Source organism: Apium graveolens, chromosome 9, assembly GCF_009905375.1.
Source record: "Apium graveolens cultivar Ventura chromosome 9, ASM990537v1, whole genome shotgun sequence".
Classification (NCBI taxonomy): Eukaryota; Viridiplantae; Streptophyta; class Magnoliopsida; order Apiales; family Apiaceae; genus Apium; species Apium graveolens.
In genome coordinates, this window is record NC_133655.1 from 186,994,052 (window position 1) to 187,015,300 (window position 21,249).

At 34.4% G+C, this 21,249-nt stretch overlaps 1 non-coding gene across 1 annotated transcript; it reads right to left on the reverse strand.

Moving 5' to 3' along the window:
• Nucleotides 1-15,670: 15,670 nt before the first annotated feature.
• LOC141687784 (small nucleolar RNA R71) lies at nucleotides 15,671-15,776 on the reverse strand. The gene has a single exon (XR_012561267.1). It is a non-coding gene; the product is annotated as a small nucleolar RNA R71 (small nucleolar RNA).
• Nucleotides 15,777-21,249: the final 5,473 nt, after the last annotated feature.

Here is a 21,249-nt window from a genome sequence, read left to right on the forward strand (position 1 = left end):
TGAATATTCAAAATAATATTCATTAATAAAATAAAGGGAGTCATAAGCCCTCGAATGAATATTCAAAAGTAATATTCATTAATAAAATAAAGGGAGTCATAAGCCCTCGAATGAATATTCAAAATAATATTCATTAATAAAATAAAATAAAGTTATCGAATAAACCTAATTCGATTAAAATAAAATAAAGTTATCAATATATATATATATAAATAAATATATATATATATATTATACTCGGGAACATCGACTCCCGGTTTAGAAAAAATGTTCACCTTTGGGTCCCCTATACTAAGGGTATACGCAACTACCGCTTATCTCTAGCATAGGTATTATGCAACTAATAAGCATTTGAACCAACAGATATATGAATCAAGAATACGAAACCGGCATGCATATATACCATATCACATGCTACAATATATCGCAAGAATTTGCTAATAACAAATATGCATTTATCACAAGATCATGCATATACACATATACATCACAACAACAGTTATACGGGTAGAAAACTTGCATGAGCGACTGGGGGTTATAAATGGCTTGGGGCGAGTCTGGTAACCTATAAACAACATATAAGTTGGAATTAAACCAAATTCACTTGTAAATCTATACTTTAACCAAATTAGACTCTAACGCTCGCTTTGCGCTTACTGATTCTCTTAAGTCGCTCGAGTACCATAGCTCCACCATTTTTAATAAATTAACCATTAAGGGTTTTAAGGCGATTCTTTCGCGAGTACCTTACCAACTGCCTAATCCACTTTACATAAATGTTTCATACCCCAATTAGTCTTTTAAGATCCTTAACCAAGGTTTCAAAATAAGGCGAGGGGTAATGGTTCGTTCGCGAAACGTCGTTACTTAAAACGGCCGTTTCTCCTAAACCGTACATCGGAATCAAACGAACCACATATCAAAACGAAGCTCGTAACATGAACTATCTAATCATGGCAATGGTCAAAACCTAGCAGGAAGTTCTCGGGTCCTAATGTTATGAATAAAATAACCTAAAGTAAATCGGATATTACGATGGCTATGTTTACGCGATTTCCCAAATTTAAAACACTCCAATTCAACCCACAATCAATCCCCAATCATAACCCAATCAAAACTCCATCCATACTACATCATAACAGCCCCAACAACTCAACATTAACAATTTTTACTTATTCTTAAACTTGAATTTAAAACTATACTTAAGTCCTTTAACTAATCAACAAGATTTCAACATCCAAATCACTACAACTCCCTCCCAAATTCTAAACATACAAGCATCAAGCTTCTCTTTTACCATAACAATCAAAACCATCCTAATATACAAATTAAAGTTAGGGTTTGGAGATGTTATACCTTCCTTGAAGTGATTTGAGTAGCTAGGAAGCCTTAAGAAGCCTTGAGATATCTTAGGGATGCTTGGATCTTAAAGGAAAAACAAAGAAAATCAAGTTAAAAATATTGAAATCACTATTCATTATCTTCTTCATTGATTTCTTGGAAGAGATTGAGAATGAATTGGAGGCTTAAACTTATAGGATAGCCATATCTATGCATAAGGAGTATTAGATAATTACCTTACTAATTAAGGAAGCTTGGAACTTGAATTTTGAATTTTCCTCCTTGAAATGAAGAGAAAAGCCGAGAGCTTCTTGATGAAGAAGTGAAATGATTTTTGTGTTTGTGAGTTATTTTTCCTAGCTTGGTTGCTTTTGATTTTTTTTGGTTAATTACCTTTTTAACCTTGAATTTTGTGTGGTTTTAAATCAACCACACCTCCTTCCCTTTATGTCATACTTATGTCACCTTGTGATGTCATCCTCCCTCACTTGCCCTCTTCTTATTGGTTGGATGACCTCATCATCCCTAACCTCCTTGATTAACTCCTAATTGTTTTCCTAATGACCGTTGATCTGTTATACGGTTCGCTTAACTTTCGTTCTCGTTTCTCGTTTGAGGGATCATACCCGGGATCTTATTACTTGGGTTTCCTTAACCTTTCTCAATACATTATATTCCTTTTATGATCCTATATTAAAATACTTGAATTTAAATCCTTTTTATCCTGTTACCTTATACTCAATTCTTTCGATATCTGGTGGATTTTCGGGAAAAATCAAAGTGTTCGGATTTGGATTCTGACGATCTTTACATACACTTATATACCACATAGAGTACTAATAATATCTCAGAAGATCAATAAAAGAACCCCTACATAGTGTGGTATGAAAAGGTTTCTTATTCAGCATAATCTGTAAAATCACTATTCATAAGGGTTTCAAAAATTTTCAAAATTTGGGGTTATTACAATACAGTTCAATAATTAATTATACAAATGAGGTTTGTACCCAACAATTACCAATAATTAACAATAAAGTGACACACCGCTAACAGGCCCATCACATATTTTATTTATTTAACAATTCGATAATTACATTTACATATCGGATCTGAAAATAGGTTACTTAACCGCTAAGTAACTGTATAGACGATACAATTTAAGAAAGAGAGAAAATGTTAAGGAATAAAGTCGTAAAGTTAGTAAGAGTATTGTGGAGAAATCCGAAGGTTGAAGTATCAACCTGGGAATTAGAAAGCGATATGCGAGAAAAGTACCCTTATTTATTTTTTTAGGAGATTCTGAGGACAGAATCCTTTTAAGGGGGAAGGATGTAATATCCGGGACATAACGTGTAAATATTTTGCTAATAAATGTATATTCTGTGTTTATTTTGTCTATTCTGTGAACTATTTGTTTGGTTGTAATATCCTTTCCTATATTTTCAAATATTATTATTATTATTCGGAATTGTTTATGTGATTTTATGTGAATTTTTGGTGAATTATCTGAAAAGTAGAATAGATATCTGAATGTTATATGTGACATTATTTGAATATTTGAATTTTTATATGTCCAGAATAAAATATAGATAATTGTGGTATTTTTCTGGTAATTTTTGGAGTGTTATATGATTTTATAATGATTTATGAATTATTAATTATTTTCAGAATAATTATAAAATTATTTTATAAAGCCGGGAATCTTCCAACTTCAACCGTTTTGCGTTTTTACAACCCGAAACTCTTCCGAAAACTCCTTCCTAACCTAATCTGGTAATTCCGGACATTTTCCGTGTTTTAACTTTTTCGATCCGGATTACGGTTTGACCCGTGCGCGGCCCGGCGCAATATTTTCGATACGATAGTTATTTCGGTAATCAATAAAACCCGTATTTTCGAGAGACGGGATATTTTATATTATTCCCGTATATAATGTTTTATAAAAAGCTCGGTTTTGATAATTATCCAATTTTGGTATTGAATCGGATCGTTATTGCAGTTACTTAGCGGCTAAGCAACTAATTTAACGATCCAAAACGATCCAGAACGATCCAATATTCCATAAATATAAATAGCCTATTTCTTATTTCGTTTATTCCGTTTATTCATTTGCAACCAGTTAAAACACCGTAAATACAGAGAAAAACCCGAGAAAACCGAAACGTTCCCGAGAATCAAACACACGAACGAAGGCGTTATCGAACTCCGATTCGGGCGTACAGCATATCAAAACGAAGCTCTCGAAATCTTCTTTCTGAATCAATCATCAGTTTCTGCCCAGAAATCACAGTAATTTTCTTATTTAATTATTTATATTCGAATTATTTGATAATTAAATTATGAATTTTTGTTCTTGATGTTGTTGATGTGATTTGATGCTTCCATGTTGTAGAGAATGTTTTTCTGGTCGATTTGGTATATTATACTTCAAAAATAGAGTTCAATAACATAGAGAAAATGATGTTTGATTCTGGAAATTCGAATTAGGGTTTATATGCTTGAATGTTCTTAATTGAAATTTGGGTATTTCTGTTCTTGGGGTTATTACTTGAAATTTATCGCACAGACTTGTAGATCGTTGAAAACTGAATCGATAAATATGATTGTGATGAATGGAGGGTGCCTGTAGCGAGCTAATCGGAAAATGTCGAGCTCGCCGGAGTTCTCGATCGATTTGATCGGACTTTGGATTCCAGGCATCGTCTGTGGTATTGGTAGACTGATTTGAGTTCCTGGGGGAATGTAGAATGAAAACCCCATAAAAACTGAATCAAATAACCCTGTTTACGTTGAGATCGGAGTCTCGCCGGAGTATTCGCCGGCCGCCGGAACCTGGAGGAGTCCGGCCTGTTCTTGGTCATTCATACCGACCCGTTCCTGACCCGTTTTCTGACCCGAAGTTTACCCGGTTTTGATTTTGTTTTCTGCTATTTCAAAACCAAAAGCTGTTTCTGGATTTTCTTTTTACAAATAATTCAAAAATCCTATTTTTAATTTCTGAAAATTTATTTTTATTTTAAAAATTATTATTTTAATTCTGAAAATTTATTTTAATTCAAAAAAAAAAAATAATAATAATAATAAATCCAAATTATTTTGTTAATTAATTTTAGTTGATAATTAATTATTTAATTAGTCAATTAATTTAAATATTAATTGATTAATTAATTTAATTAGTTATTAATTAATTTTAATTGATTATTTAATTAGATTTAATTATTTAAAATTGATTTAAAAAAATTCTGAAAAATAGTTTCGAGATTTAAAATATTATTTTAAATTATTTTCCAAGCTCGATAATTCTTATAAAATTATTATAGGGTGTTCGAACCCTATTATTTTATTATTAAATGATTCGGAGATTGTTTTTATTCCGAAAAATGTTCAAAAATTCATAATAAATCAACCGTTTGTCCGTTTAATACGAAACGAACGCGTACAGATTCAGGAAAATATTGCGCTTTTAATAAAAATACTTTTGAGACCTAATTTCTTTTGTATTGCAATGTCATTTGATTTGTGTATCAGTTTAAGTCGGTATTTGGTCGGTAGATGCTAATAATGACCTAAATTTTATTCTGAACGCACTGAGATGTATCTCTTAATGATTTGACTTATGTGTTACATAAAATATGTGAGTACGTGTTATATAAATGCCATGATTACGTGTTACGTGATATGCATGCTATCTGTTATAATTTTAAAATGCCATGCTAGTTATAAACGATCGGGTAGATGTCAAGACGTATAGTTACGTCGATTGAGTTTAGATCTGTCAATTAAGATAGTCCTTTTGTTTATAGAATCAAGTAGCAAGGAGCGCAGTCAAGTGTTAGACGGAGATAGTAGCCAGCAGATAGAAACAGAGTTAAAGTAAGAGATTATTGAGCATACCAGGCAAGTATCCCTTCACTTATTGTTCAAGTGACGTTTATTTTGAATTATATTATGCAAGTACCTATATCTTCATTTATCATTCAATCGATATTGACTCTGAACTTTATTCTTTCAATTTCTCTACTATTCTAAGTTCAGAATAGTTAAATATTTTTACATTTCGCTATAACTTACTCTATACAGTGAAGCTTTGAATTGAGACTAGCGAATAACTAATTGTTCTGGTTATTTCGCCATTGGTTGTTGAGAAAACTCCGGACCATGAGAAATGGGGAGTTATGTGGTTAAGGATGTCATTTGATTCGACTCCTTTGACGGAAAATGGTTTTATGGGTTGGATGGTTGCGTAAGAGGCCGTGGCGGCGGTCCAGTGTGAGCTATGTGTTATACAGGATATAACACCTTGCTAGGCCGATATGTGCCTTGGGTACCTTTTGTTTAGTTGGATATGCTTCGGCATACCGGTGTTGCTCCGCGGCTGATCACCGGCGGCAACACACCGTCGTTCGAGGATTCCAATCCCAAAACATAATATATTGCAAATGTTGTTTATTATCAAATTTATATCAGTTTTGATACTGTTCAGTTATTGTAGTTGGTTTTGTTCATCAGATATACTGTTATTATTCCAAATCATAAGCTATTTACTACTTGCTGAGCATTTCTTTCGCTCATACTTGTTTCTTATCTTGATTCTTTCAGCTAGACCAGAGCAAGCTTAAGTTCCAAGTTTGACCAGAAGTCGAGTGCTTGTAAATAGTGGTGTGTATTCCAGGTAGACTGTTTTGGGACGCTTGGATAGTCTAGAGGTTTGTAATAAAATTTGAATAATCTGTAAAACTAATTAGACTATGGTTTGTAATAACACTTGATTTGTAGTAGTGCCTGTTCCATACTATAACCTGTGATCGATCCAGTGCAGGTAAAGGGGTCGTATTTATTTTATTATTCCGCTGTGATTATTTTATTTTATTTTATTGGCGAGTGACCCCCAAATCTAGACCCCGGGTTTGGAGGGCGTCACATTGGTGGCATTTGTGATTGGATATTTAAATATGATATAATTTGAGTACTTTAATTTTTATATGTCCAAAATAAATTATAGATAATTGTCATATCTTTCTATTAATTTTTATGTTGTTTTATGACTTCATAAAAGATTTATGGATTTAATAAATTATTTTTCCGAGTAATTAAAAACTATTTTTTATAATCGGGAACCAACCGGCTTCAACCGTTCTTACGTTTTTACAACCCGAAACTTTCTGAGAACTCCTTCTTAACCTAATTGCAATATTCCGAGCATTTTCCATGTTTTGACTTTTTCAATCCGGCGTACGGTTTTCCCCGTGCGGGTCCCGACGTAATATTTTCGATACAAAATTCATTTAGGTAAATCGATAAACCCGAATTTTCGAAAAACGGGATCTTTTTATTAAACTATTATAATTATCATCTCGTAGTACGTGTAACCAAAGTGCTGAGACCAAGACCGCAGTACAAAATGTATAGATTTGGATAATTATCCTAAAACCGGTACCGTTTTGGATCTGTTTTCTCAAATAAACATATCAATTTATATCTGGTATGATCCAACGGGGTACCAATATTCCGTAAATATAAATAGCCTTTACCATATTTTATTTCGTACAGAAAATCATTTACATTCGAGAATCAAACCAACTTTTGAAGGTGTCATCGAACTCTGTTTGGAAAGCTCGAGTACTCAAAACGAAGGTCTTGTGGTGTTCTATCAGAATCAACAAGTTTCAGAACTGCAGAATTAAAGGTTTATTTTCTATATTTTTAATTATTTTTGAATTAAATTGATTTAGATTTTGAATTTTTGTTCGAGAGATTGTTTGGATGATTTGATGATTGCATGTTGTAGAGCTTGTTTTCCTCATGATTTCGATATATTATATGACTGATTTGGAGTTCAATAACATGCTCAAATCTGTGTTTTAATTTCGAATTTCAAAATTAGGGTTTATAACCCGTATAAATATTTTCAATTGAAATTTGGGGGTTTCTCCCCTAGGGGTTATTAGATGTTTTTGTTGATTGCATCATGTTCATGGTTGAATTTACAATCGATTCATGTATATTACATCAACAGACGATTCCTAGTTTGCTCAAATCGAAGAAAATAAAACTCGTCGGAGACGGAGAGTTTCTTGATCATTTTTCGGCCAATTCTAGAAAAGGTTTTAAGTTTTGATTGCACGTACACGTTCCTGGAAAGTAGTACTTCAAATCTGGAGAGTTTGGTGGCCTGAGGTGGCTGGAATCGCGTTCTCCGGCCAACCTCCGACGAAAATGACGGTGACCACTGCAAAATTGCAGTTTGGTCCCCCAAGTTTTGAAGAAGACACAGTTTAGTCCCTGTAGTTTCAGAAATTTGCAAATTTAGGATTGTTGTTTTCAGAATGTTTTAAAAATTATATTTGTTGTTTATTTTAATTATAAAAATTCGTTTTTAATTATTAAAAATCCTAAAAATTATTATTTTAATTCTAAAAATTATTTTTAATTCTAAAAATTATTTTTAATTAAAAAATAAATTTGAATTAATTAGTTAATTAATTTTAGTTAATAATTAATTATTTAATTGGTCAATTAATTTGAAAATTAATTGATTATTTGATTTGTTTAATTGTTAATTATTAATTAATTAGATTTAATTATTTGTTTACTTTAAAAATTCCAAAAAATAGTTTTGAGCTTTAAAATATTATTTGAATATTTTTTCAAGGCTCAATAATTAATATAAAATTATTTTAAATCAGATTCGGGAAATCAAACCTTTTTTATTGTTTTAAAATGATTCAACGGCCCGTTTAAATTCTGAAAAATTTATAAATTTCCGTATTAAATATCCGAAAAATCCTTTTAACATCAAATCTTCTTTGAAAAAGTATTTTAATCAAACATCTTACGTGTTATGTGTTATATGTGAACTGACTGATGTGTTATATACGTATGTGTGTATTGTTTGACTGTTTTAATCGTAAATTTCAATCCGTAAATCGGATTTGGGTGAAACGAAGGGTAGATAGAAGTTTATACCGAATAGAATCAAGTGAGATTCGTATTGATAGATACTTGTGGTGTCTGAGCAGAAGAAACAAAACATAGGAAAGGGAAGCAAGTAGTCAAGGAATAAGAGATAGTGATCGAAAGCCAGTATAGTGTTAGCAAGATAAGACAAGGCAAGTGTCCTGAACCTTTTCAAGATATATTATGAATAATTAATAGTTTTGTTTTATATTGCAAGTGCTTTGAAGCACTAAACCCTAAACCTTGATTCCAGTTATTGATCTTTGATCCATAATCCTTGTTCTTTCTGAACCATTGGTTGTTGAACACCCAGATATGAACCATAGATATACGATACTACTTCACAAATGCATACAAACTAAATACCAATCACTGAACCAAAATTGTTAAACACTCAAACCTTTATACCGGCTGATAATCAATCTTGGTATTTTCCATGTTGTTCCTTTGTGAAGATTGAGAACCATCTTATACTTGGCACTCCATGTTGTTTATGATTCTATTTATTACTTTACATTGTTTTATTCTGTTATTGTTATAGAATTGGATTGTTTTATTAAATATAGACCAGATTCGTGGTCAGACCAGATTGGTGGTCATGTTAGGACATTGTGTGCCTTGGATCCAGTAATTAGAGCAGAGCTGTGTGCCCTGCTCGGGGTTATTGTGTGACTGATCAGTAGCCTAACCTTGGTTTTTAAAATGAAAATTTAATATCCAATTATAAATCATTGTTTAGCCATATACTTGATACCTTAAATCATTTCACTTGATCATTGTTTAATCTCAGTATTGTCAATGTGACTTGTTGAGCTAGTTAGCTCAGTTGTGCGATTATGTTTATGTTCTTTTCTAGTTAAGAAGGAATCTAGTGGTAACGAGGATCCCCAACCAAGTGCACGAGCTAGGATTCCAGGTTAAGCGGATTAAGCTAGATGAACACTTTTTTAATAATTAAGTTTGGAAGTTTGTACGAATGTTTAATATTCAGTTGTAAGTTCGAATAGTTGGGATTTGGGCGTTTATAATATAAGTGTGTGTGTGTGTGGCTTGTGTGCAAACTTAAACTTGTTGCGATCCGTGGATGTTGGTAAGTAGGGTCACTGCATATTATCATTATTATTATTATTATCTTTATTATTGTTATAAGCAGGTATATATTGTGTGTGATTGTTGTGGAACCCAAACTTCTGACCCCGGGTTTGGAGGGCGCTACAACCGGGACGTCAAAACCTACAAAATTCAAGTTTTTATTTTTATAAAATCATTCATATTTCAAATACCCAGCACTTTTGTATTTTTGAATTATTCACAAATTTTGGGGAATTTTGGATATAAATTTTGTATTTAATTATTGTTAAAATTATTCCCCATAATTATTATTTTTGGGCCTGATGATTTTAATTAAGGGATAAAAACACCCTTAATTTATTTTAGGTTATTGAATTGCTTTAAATATAAGTAGCAGCGGATTTTTGTCATTTTTTATTTATTTTTATTAAAATTTTTAGAAAAAAATAAACTAATAATCAAGAACAAGTTTGGGGGTGTTCTTGAGTAGGGAGAATCAATCCATTGGTTCCTAATGATTTTGATATCCGTTTTGGAGCTCGAATATCAGAATCAAAGCTTGAAACTTGTTCTAGCTCATCCTAGCATCAGATTTCATCGACTTGTAATGAATCAAATTTCAATTTTTTAGGGTTCTTGGTCAAAATTGGGGTTTTAATTTTTATTGATTGTTGGATGTTTTAGATGATGAGAATAGCGTTAATATGTTCAATATAGTCATTTTGTGCTAAAAATTTATAGGTTGTATCATCGGAAAGGTTACGTCGGGTTTTTGAGTTTGATTGTTTTTCTTTTAAATTTTTCCGGATTGTTCTTGGTTGGTTTAATGATTATGATGATAAAAATCGTTTGTGCGTAATCTGAGCATCTTTTCTATATGTTAATCGATGATGTTCGTTAAGGAACCAGGAGTTTCGCTTTCTCGCTGGAAAAACTCGAGCAATCGTTGGTTTTAATGGCAATTTTTAGCCAGAATCGACGTTCCCTGGACAGTTTGTTGTTATTGTTGTGTTGGTTTTGTTATTGGAAATTTACCGAATGATTTAGAGTTCAGAACAAAGAAAAATGAAGCAGTTATGGCCATGAATGGAGTTTGGCCGAAAGTTTTCCCGGTGACCGGATTTTGGAAAACTTCCGGCGAGTTCTTGATTGACGACCCATTGACCCGACTGGCGACCCGTTTACTTAATATTTTTGACCCACTTTTGATCTTATAAAACCCTAACTCCCAATTCATAATCGGTTATGCAGATTTTTTTTATTTTAAAATCATTCAAAATTCAGTTTTTATTTCTAAAATTGATTTTTAATTCCAAATTTAATTTGATTAATTATTTAATAATTAACTAATTTATTTTTAAATTCTTAAAAAATATTATTTTTATTATTTTCAAAAAAATCCAATTTGATTTAATTATTTATAATTTATTTTAGTTAATTATTTATGAATTTAATTAATTGATTAAATCATTTAATCAATTAATTTTATTTATAAATAGTAAAATAAATTGTAAATTATTTATAATTAATTCAAATAATTCCTAAAAATAATTTTTATTTTTTTAAAAATATATTTGAGTATTTTAAAAAAATTAGTTAATATTATTATTAATTGATTTATTCTTATTTTATTCGTAGAAAATAGATCGTTCATTCATTTAATACGAAACGAACATGTATAGACTCAAAAAAATATTTTGCTTTCATTAAAAATACTTTCGAGACCCAAATCCTTTTTGTTTCAAAAGATCGCTTATTTTGCAAGTTAATCCTATAACAAAAAATTGCAAAAAAAAAGAATCGATTCATAGGGTCTTAACAAGAGTCGTGTATTTACCATAAAGGACGTATTTTGACCCGATTTCAGTTTTAAACGTACCGAGTCAAACCTTTTGACGAACTGAGGCATGTGTTATATGAATTATGTGATACATGGATTATGTGGTTATATGTTATGTGAATTACGTGTGTACGTGGGTCAAGAGTCTTGTGTTGGACTGTTTCCTTTATGTGTGGGCTATCTTATGGGTAGACGACAGGGTTTTGACGCGCAGTTCGTCGAGTAATTATCGTTTAGACAGTTAAAGTTGTATCTTTTAATTATAGATGCGGATTGTTCAAGTTGATCGGGACCAGACATTGGAAATAATGGAATGGGATGAGTTGGTTATCAAGCTTCTAGCAATCGTAGGAGCGTCTTTCCTTTCGACACTTCATTGATATACTGCTCCTACGATTGCTAGAAGAGGGATTGTGCTATAGCGAGTGTGACTAACTGGTAAAAACCAAAGACAAGTATCCCTATTATCACTTATTGTTCAAGTGATATTTATTTTGAATCCTATTATGCAAGTATTATTTTCCCTATTCTCAGTTCAGAATAGATAAATGTTTAACATGTCGCTGAATTAAATGTTTATTATGTCAGTACTCTCTGCTATTCTATGTTTAAAATAGTTAAATGTTTTTACTTATCAAATTACTGGATTTACAAATGTTTTGGATTTTGAGAAAAATGATTTGGTTGCGAGTATTCCTACCCAAGTGAATGGGGGAATAAAAATTTACCGGGGTGTTGATTATAATGACCTATTTTTAATAAAATGTTTTAAGATTGAATGGTTATTGATTGCGGAAGAGGCCGTGGCGACGGTCCAGCAGAGAGCTAGGTATTATACATGATATAATACTTTATAGGCCGATATATGCCTTGGGTGCCCCATTTTTTTAGTTAGATATGCTTTGGAATACCGGCATTGCTCCGCGGCTGATCACCGGCGGAAACACACCGTATTTCGAGGATTCCAATATCAATTCTTATATTGCTTTTGATAATCTTATAAGGAATGATTTATCAACTGTTTCTGTTTTGGATAAAAGGTGAAATGCAGTTTTGATTCAGTTTCTTTTTTATGTTGATACTTAATTTGTTGTTAAATATCAAAGGTGGTATTAGTATAGATGATTGATGTTGACTTCAGTATGGGATGTTGTGAGCATCAAAGTTTGTATTGATATCTAATTTTATATGACAACAAAATGAGTATTAATATCAAGAGTTCGGTTTTGAATAAAACTTATGATTCAATTTCATAATCATTGTTTCATGTTATTGTTGTTTATGATATTTCCGTAATCACTATTTTATGAGTTTTATCCTCATCAAGATTCAAAGTATTGCTGAAGCATTTCGCTTAAAAATATCAAAAGGGTTTTGAATACATTTAAGGAACCAATTATGGGGTTCCTTAACTAAAATTTTCTGATTCAACAATTATGATTTTATAGGTTCTACTCTATTACAGACGTCGGTTTTATATCAAAAAGACCCTATATATGTTATAATGATCTTGCTAAGTATTTATTTCGCTTATACTTGCCTATTTTCCAATTTAACCTCCAGTAAGGATTAGTTTGCATTGTTTAGCTACGTAATTCAAGAGAGCAAGGAAGAAGTTTTTGGAAGGTGGTTGGTCCAGGGTTTACGGACTAGTGTAAATTCTGTTATGTAAAGTTGTTTATATTATATTATATTATAGTTGTGTATTGTATAGTTGGGACTAGTATACTTCTTTCCAAAGTTATACTAGCGGGTTTAGTTTTTTTGTAAATTATTAAAAAGAGTTTTTAAAAGAAAGTGAAATATTTATTGGTGGAATTTGGAATTCTTGTTTCTAGAACTGTAACCTTAAAAGATCTTGGATTAGTTTGGGGTCATAGATGCTAAATATCTTCCGCTGGCATTTGCATTTTGATTAAACAGGTTAATTTGGATTGAGGTTTCATCGTGACGACCAAATCCTCTGACCCCAGATTTGGGGGCGTTACACTCCCTAAAACTTATAACTTCCTAATATTAAAAGCTATCTACACCCTAACAATCCTATTCATATCTTATGTGATCTTCCTATCTTATCTTAATCCTAATGTTCTTGTTTCAGGGATCAAAACCTACAGTTCTGATGCCAAACTGTAACGCCTTCCAAATCCGCAGTCTAGATTTGGGGGTTACTTATTAATATCCAACATAATACCAACATGTATAGAAATTATGCAAACATCTATCCAAGATCTTTTAAGGTTGAGGTATGAAAATAAGAACAACACACTATCTTTATTACAAACCCAAATTTAAAATCTCATAGAACTTTCTTTATTACAATCTACTATTGTTGAGTGGCATTTATGTTATCTTATAATGCTCCGTAAAACTTTGAATTAGTGTTTTGTACTTAAGTTGTTGGTGTTTTTAACGTGTTTTTGTAGTGGTTTGCATTTCAGGCATTTACCAGGGATCCAGGTGATTTAGCATTATTTTGATGCTAATATGGTGTTAGAATGATGTCAAAAAGATTGCTCGTGAAAATACCAACTCAAATCAGCAAGAAAAGCCAAAGTCATAATTTTATCCAGAGGGACGGCGCGCCCGCGCTGAAGCAGCACGCGGTCGCGCCCTAAGAGCAGAAACTCAGCGCGCCCGCGCTTGTGAAGCGCGCGCCCGCGCCAGGTCGGGGAGAATGAATCATGTTTCGTCTAGAATTCTGATTATTGGGTTTCTGATCTGCATGGGCTGCTATATAATGATAAATAAAGATTGTTTTTCAAAAAAAGATGTACAGAGCTTAAGGAGAAGGCGAAAGAAGGCCGTATAGCACAATTTCAACGGAGGCGAAGAGGATCTAGTTTATTCTTGTGATTCTTTGTTCTAAGTTGTAATCTTGGATGCTAGTTTTCTTATTTGTTAAACCTATGCTCTTGTTTCACGTACTTGGTTTATTTATTCAGTGTAAAGACTACGTTTATTATACCATGCTTTCATCGAAACCCACGTTGATGTTAAGTCTGATTATGGGCTAATCGTTATCGTGGGGTTCTGACGGATTTTTTTATGGATTTTAATAGTTAATCTTGTTTTGATATCTTGGTGTGTGATGATTGTATGATAACCTAGTATTGGTTGTGCTTATCTGTCTTATGTGTGTTGTGAACATATAAGATAGCGTGTTAATCTCTAATAAAATGAAAGTGAATTTAGGTTTAGAATTTTCCATGCTAGCATAGATTCATGTATTTGTTATGCATGATTCGTAGGTAATTTTAACGATCTTACTTGCCCTATGTAATCAAGATAGATAACTTGCGCATTAAACCTTTGTGTTGTCAAATTCTATAGACATATAGGGTCTCAACATATCTGGTGTCTATTCAACTTCTATCTCTTTTGTGGATGTATGGTAGTATGTTATTCGTGCAACGAAAGTTGGCATTTATCAGTTTCGTGTTATCTAGTAAGTGTCATCACCATTGCATGCTAAGGTTACGAACAAGAAAGCTTTCAATGAAGTATTTAATGAAGTTAGAATCACATGTGTGTCTCATATAGTAAATCAAACTCTTTATTCTCTTTAATTATTGCATGTTAATTAGTATCTTAGTTATGACAAAACCAACTTGTTATTCATCATAGCATTGAATAATATCCATATCATTGTTGCATAAGCGCATAAATCAATAAGCTAACCTAAACCAGTCTATGTGGGAACGAACTAGAAAGAATTATATATTACTTGCGAACGTGTATACTTGGGTGAATTATTAGCGCGTGTTCTAGCCCTAACAAGTTTTGGCGCCGCTATCGGGGACTCGGTGTTAATTTTTAGTTTATGTGTTTGTCATCAGTGATCGTTAAAGTTCATTGACTCGGACATTGTTACTTACTTGTATCCTTGTCGTATTTCAGGTACTCTAACGAGCGTGTATGCATACGCGTTCACGGTCTCGTAAGAGAACTCTGGATCAAGCCGAGGAAGAAGTTTTGGTTCATCGGCAAGTTTTTGAGGAAGAAGAGAAAGTTGAGGATGATGAGAAACTCGAGGAAGAAGAGAAGTTTGAGGAACCAGCTCTGGTAGTGATGGGAGATCAAGCAAAAAATCTGAAGGCATTGATGGACTATTCTCAGCCTAAGATCAATGATATTTAGTCAAGCATTATCAGGCCATCCATCTCGGATAACACCTTTAAGATCGATTCGAGCATGATTCAGATGATACATAATTCAGTTCAGTTTGGGGGTTCTCATATAGAAGATCCCAACATGCACATCAAGGATTTCATCGAGATCTGTGACACTTTTAAGTTCAATGGCGTGACTGGAGATGCTATTAAGCTGAGACTTTTCCCATTTTCTCTAAGGGATAGGGCAAAATATTGGTTACATTTTTTACTAGCAGGCTCTATAACTACATGAGAGGATCTTGCTCAAAAGTTTCTCACTAAATTCTTCCCTATGGCGAAGACGGCTGCAATCAGGAATGCTCTTACTGAGTTTGCACAACAATCTTGAGAATTTTATGTGAGGTTTAGGATCGCTACAAGGAGATGCTTAGGAAGTGCCCACACCATGGCATGCCTGATTGGATGATCATAAACTGTTTCTATAATGGTTTAGGTGCACAGTCTAGACCTATGCTCGATGCAGCGTCTGGTGGAGCCTTATGGGCCAAAAGCTATAATGAAGCTTATGAGTTGATTGAGCTAATGGCAGCTAATGAATACCAGAATCCAATGCAAAGAATGTTGCAATACAAGGTAGCAGGAATTCTGGAAGTAGATACAGCTATTGCTATAGCTGCTCAACTTCAAGCTTTGACGATGAAAGTGGATTTTTTTGGCTAATTATGGAGTTAATCAGATCACTAGTGTTTGTGAGCTTTGTGTGGGATCACATGAGACTGAGCAGTATGCTATTTCTAGTGAATCAGCTTAGTTTGTGAGCAACTTTCAGAGATCACAGCAGCAAGCTCCAGCCACTTATCATCCCAACAATCACAGTCATCCTAACTTCAGCTGAAGCAACAATCAAAATACGGTGCAACAGCCTTATCAGCTATACACAGCAAAGCAATATAACCCTCCTGGTTTTCAATAACCGCAATATGCACCAAGGCAACAACTTCAACTTCAGCAGTTACCTCAAGCTAATGAAAAATCTGAATTGGAGGAGTTGAGGCTCATGTGCAAAAGCCAAGTTGATTCTATCAAGACTTTGGAGAATCAAATTGGGCAGATTACTAATGCCTCACTAAATTGTCAACCTGGCACACTTCCTAGTGACACTGAAGTACCAGGCAAGAAGGAAGCTAAGGAGCAGGTCAAGGCAATTACATTAAGGTCTGGAAAGGTTGCAAATCCTGAAAAAGCTAAGGCTGCAGAATCTGAAGTTGTGGGTGATGAAGAAGAGCCGAAGGAAGCAGAAGTGGAACCAAGGAAGACAGCTGTTGTCAATACTCCTCCTGAGGGTAATACAGGGGAACAACAGGTCTATCCTCCACTTCCTTTTCCTAAGAGGCTACAGAAGCAAAAGCTGGACAAGCAATTTGCTAAGTTCTTGGAAGTTTTCAAGAAGCTTCACATCAACATACCTTTCGTTGAAGCTCTTGAACAAATGCCTAGTTATGTGAAGTTCATGAAAGGTATTCTCTCTCGGAAAGTGATGCTCGATGACTTAGAGACCGTTGCTCTAACGGAGGAATGCAGTGATGTGCTGCAACAGAAGTTGCCTCCAAAGCTTAAAGATCCTGGAAGCTTCAATATTCCGTGCACCATTGGAAAAGTGTCATTCTACAAATGCTTATATGACTTAGGAGCTAGCATCAACTTGATGCCTTTATCTATCTTTAAGAAGTTGGGTCTACCTAATCCAAAACCTATATTTATGTCCTTGCGGTTGGCTGATCGCTCTATTACATATCACAAGGCATTTTGGAAGATGTATTGGTCAAGGTGGACAAACTCATCTCTCCTGCTGACTTTGTTATTCTTGATTTTGAGGAAGATAGGAATATTCCCATAATCTTGGGATGACCTTTCTTGGCTACGGGTCGATCCTTGATAGATGTGCAGAAGGGTGAGCTAACTATGTGAGTTCAGGATCAGGATGTTACCTTCAATGTTTTTAATGCCATGAAATTCCCTATTGGTGAAGAGGAGTGCTTTAAGGTGGAGTTGGTCAAATCTGTGGTTACTTCAAAATTGGATCATGTGCTTAAATCAGATGCCTTAGAGAAGCCTTATTGGGGGATTCCGATAGTGAAGATGGAAAAAGCGACAAGCAGTTACAATATTTGAATGCTTCTCCATGGAAGCGATATTTGGAAATGCCTTTTGAATCTCTTGGGTTAGAGGAGCTGAAAAGTTCTCCAAATCGCCGCAAGCCATCTATTGAGGAAGCTCCTACTCTTGAGCTTAAGCCTTTACCTGAACATTTGAGGTATGCGTTTTTAGGTGATGCATCTACTTTTCTTGTTATTATTACATCCGACCTCTTAGGTAGCGACGAGGAGAAGCTTTTGAGAATTCTTAGAGAGTTCAAGTCGGCAATTGGATGGACTATAGCAGATATCAAGGGAATCAGCCCTTATTGTATGCACAAAATTCTGCTAGAGGAAGGAAGCAAGACTACTACTGAGCAACAGAGAAGGCTAAATTCGATCATGAAAGAGGTGGTGAAGAAGGAAATTCTCAAGTGGCTAGATGCAGGGATCATCTATAACATATTTGACAGTTCTTGGGTGAGCCCAGTTCAGTGTGTGCCGAAGAAAGGAGGTATCAGTGTGGTTGCAAATGAGAAGAATAAGCTTATTCCTACTCGAACAGTCACGGGTGGAGATTTTGCATGGATTACAGAAAGTTGAACAAGGCTACAAGGAAAGATTACTTCCCTCTTCCTTTCATTGATCAGATGCTTGATAGATTGGCTGGGCATGGTTACTACTGTCTTCTGGATGGTTATTCAGGTTATAATCATATTTTTATCACTCCAGAAGATCAAGAGAAGACTACATTCACATGTCCTTTTGGTACTTTTGCATTCAGGAGAGTTTCTTTTGGGCTATGTAGTGCACCAACCACTTTTCAGAGATGCATAATGGCTATCTTCTCTGATATGATTGGAAATAATGTAGAAGTATACATGGACGATTTCTCGGTCTTTGGAACTTCTTATGATGAATGCTTGCACAATCGTGGGTTAGTGCTGAAAAGGTGCTTTGAGACCAGTCTGGTTCTTAATTGGGAGAAATGTCATTTTATGGTGTGCCGAGGCATCATTCTTGGTCATAAGGTCTCTAGTAAGGGTCTCGAGGTGGATAAAGCCAAGGTGGGGGTTACTGAAAATCTTCTTCCACCAATTTCTCTTAAGGGAATTCGCAGTTTCTTGGTCATGCGGGTTTCTATAGGCGTTTCATCAAGGACTTTTATAAGATTTCAAAGTTGTTGTGCAATTTTCTAGAGAAAGATGTTACTTTCAAGTTTGATGACGAGTGCCTTGCTGCTTTTGAGAGCTTAAAGAAGAGTTTGATAACGGCACTTGTCATAACTGCACCTGATTGGTCTAAACTGTTTGAAATGATGTGCGATGCAAGTAACTATGCAGTTGGAGCAGTTCTTGGGCAAAGAAAGAACAACATATTTCATGTGATCTACTATGCTAGTAAGACCCTCAATGGTGCTCAGCTGAACTACACCACTACTGAGAAATAACTTTTGGCTATTGTCTATGGTTTTGAGAAGTTTTGTTCTTATTTACTTGGGACTAAGGTGATATTTTTTACTAATCACGCTGCCATTCGCTATCTCGTCTCGAAGAAGGACTCGAAGCCTAGACTGATTCGATGGGTTCTTTTACTTCAGGAGTTTGAATTAGAGGTCAAGGATAGAAAAGGGACTGAAAATCAAGTCATCGATCATCTCTCTCGTTTAGAGGATCCAAGTGCAACTTCACAAGATAAGTCTTTGATTAACGAGTCTTTTCCCGATGAGCAGTTATTTGGAGTGCAAGCAAAAGAACCGTGGTTCGCCGACATTGTGAACTACCTTGTGAGTAACATCATGCCTCCAGATTTGACTTATGCTCAAAGGAAGAAGTTTCTGCATGAAGTGAAGTGGTACATGTGGGATGAGCCATTTCTGTTTCGGCAAAGAGTTGACCAAATCATCATAAGATGTATTCCTTACAGCGAAACGGGGGGATCTTACGAGATTTTCATTCAACGGCTTATGAAGGACACTATGTTGGAGAAAATACAGCAGCTCGTATTCTTCAAACATGTTTCTTTTGGTCGGCTTTGTTTAAAGATGCTCATCAGTTTATTTTGAAATGTGATCGATGTCAATGTGTGGGTAATATGTCCAAGAGGGATGAGATGCCTCTTAATATGCTTCTCGAGGTTGAAGTCTTTGATATTTAGGGAATTGACTTCATGGGGTCATTTGTCTCATCTTGTAATAATCAGTCTATCTTGTTGGCGGTTGATTATGTCTCAAAATGGGTGGAAATCAAGGCTTTGCCGATGAACGATGCGAAGATAGTGCTTAATTTTCTTCACAAGCAGATATTCACAAGATTTGGAACTCCAAGAGTCATAATTAGTGATGAGGAATCGCATTTCTGCAATCGCAAGTTCACTTCTATGATGCAAAGGTATAATGTAATCATCGCATTGTTACGGCGTACTGTTAGATATATTTGAGATGTCATGTCTAATATGATTTGTGTTTAGTTTTCAGAACTTAACAGCAGGACAAATCAGGACTTACTGAAATTAGGACTTACTGGAAGTCAGTTATTAATATCAGAACTTAAGGTCATATCAGAACTTAAGTGCGGGAGGACTTACAGTTAAGGAAGGAAGATGATTTACAGTAGAAGATCGAGACTAAATAAAAGAAGATATGCATGGAAAGAGTTAGAAGACTGGAAGAATTGTAGAAGATATCTGATTGATATATTTTAGGAGACATAATTATATTCCATATCAATTAGAAGTTATCTTGTAACTGTGTACTATATAAACACAGACGTAGGTTTACACTATATGTGTTATCATTATTGATAAGATTATACATTGTAACCTAGCAGCTCTTAGTGATATTTGTTCATCACTGAGAGACAACAGTTCCATTGTAACAGAGTTTATCGTATTGAATATATTTGTTTACCGTTACTTGTGTTCAAAGTTGATTTGATTATAGTAACACTGTATTCAACCCCTTCTACAGTGCTGTGTGACCTAACAAGTGGTATCAGAGCTTTTCTGTTAACACACATACAGTAAAGATCCAAACAATCATGTCTGAAGAAGTACAAACTCCAACCAAGCCCACCAAAACTGAAGAAACTCAAAAGACTCAAACCGACAGTCGATATAAGACCTTCTGAGTATCCCATATGGAAAGTGAAGATGGCTATGTTTCTGGAAGCTACAGATCCAGAATACCTTGACGGAATTAATGAAGGACCACATATGCCTACTAAGCTCTCTGTTGTAGTTGCTGATCAACCAGCAAAGACCATACCAAAGGAGAAAGGTGAGTACACAACTGAAGACATCTCATCTATTGCCAAGGATGCAAAGGTAAGGAATTTGCTGCATAGTGCCATTGATAATGTCATGTCAAATAGGGTAATTCATTGCAAGACTGCAAAGGAGATATGGGAAGCTTTGGAGACAAGATGTCAGGGAACTGATACAATCAAGAAGAACAGGAGGACAATAATCACTCAAGAGTATGAGTACTTTGACTCAAAAGCTGATGAGTCTCTAACTGACTTATATGACAGGTTTGTCAAACTCTTGAATGATCTGTCACTGGTGGACAAGGAATATGATCTTGAAGATTCAAATCTAAAATTCCTTTTAGCTCTTCCTGAAAATTGGGATTTGAAGTCTACTACCATAAGAGACAACTATGACTTTACTGAAACTACTCTTGATGAAATTTATGGTATGTTCAAGACTTATGAACTTGAGATGGATCAAAGGAGCAAGAGGCATGGAAGAAAGTCAAGGACAGTTGCTCTTAAGGCTGAGGAGGAATCTC